Genomic DNA, 1,494 nt, shown 5'->3' with positions numbered 1-1,494 from the left:
AAGATGATTCAAAGATATGGAAAGATATCCTATGCTCTTAGATTGGAAGACTTAATATTGTTAAAATGGCCATACTACCCGAAGCAATCAACAAATTTAATGCAATCCCTATCAAAATACCTGTTACATTTTCACAGAACTAGAACAAATAATGCAAAAATTTATATGGAACCAAAAAAGATCCAGAATTGCCAAAGCAATCCTGAGGAAAAGAACAAGGCTGGAGGCATAACCCTCCCAGACTTCAGGTTATACTACAAAACTACAGTAATCAAAACAGCATGGTACTGGCACAAAAACAGACATATAGATCAATGGATAGAATAGATAACCTAGAAATAAACCCATACAACTACAGTCAATTAATCTTCAATAAAGGAGACAAGAATACACAATGGAGAAAAGACAGTTTCTGCAACAAGTGGTGTTCGGAAAGCTGGACAGCTACATGTAAATCAGTGAAATTAGAACACTCCCTCACACCATATACAAAAATAAACTCAAAATGGTTTAAAGACCTAAACATGAGACTTGACACTATAAAATTCCTAGAAGAGAACATAGGCAAAACACTCTGACATAAATCATAGCAATATTTTCTTAGATCAGTCTCCCAAGGCAAAAAAAGACTTAAAGCAAAAATAAACAAATGGAACCTAATTAAACTTAAAAGCTTTTGCACAGCAAAGGAAGCCATCAACAAAATGAAAAGACAACTTATGGAATGGGAGGAAAATATTTGCAAATGATGTGACTCACAAGGGGTTAATATCCAAAATATAGAACTCCATATCAAAATATAAACAACCCAACTGAAAAATAGGCAGATCTAAATAGATATTTTTCAAAGGAGACATACAGATAGCCAACAGGCACATGAAAAGATGCTCACCATCACTAATTATTAGAGAAATGTAAATCAAAACCACAATGAGGTTATCACCCCTCATGAGTCACAATGGCTATCATCACAAAAGTCTACAGATAATAAATGCTGGAGAGGGTGCAGAGAAAAGGGACCCTCCCACACTCCTGGTGGGAATGTAAATTGGTGAAGCCACTATGGAGAACAGTATGGTGGTTCCTTAAAAAGCTAAAAATAGAGCTACCATAGGATCCAGCAATCCCACTCCTGGGTATATATCCAGAAAAAAATGAAAACTCACACACACACACACACACACATACACACACACACACAATGGACTATTAGCCATTTGCAGCAACATAGATGGACTTAGAGAATATTATACTTAGAGAAGTAAACCAGACAAAGACAAATATTATATCATATCATTTATATATGGAATCTAAAAAATAATACAAATGAGACTCACAGACATAGAAAACAAACTTATGGTTACCAAAGGGGAGAAGGAGGAGGGAGGGACAAATTAAGAGTATGGGATTAACAGATACAAACTACTACACATAAAATAGGTAAGCAACAAGGATTTATGGCAAAGTACAGGAAATTATATTCAATATCTTGTA

Source organism: Hippopotamus amphibius, chromosome X (assembly GCF_030028045.1).
Source record: "Hippopotamus amphibius kiboko isolate mHipAmp2 chromosome X, mHipAmp2.hap2, whole genome shotgun sequence".
NCBI classification, from domain to species: Eukaryota; Metazoa; Chordata; class Mammalia; order Artiodactyla; family Hippopotamidae; genus Hippopotamus; species Hippopotamus amphibius.
Note: the sequence above shows the minus strand (reverse complement) of the source record.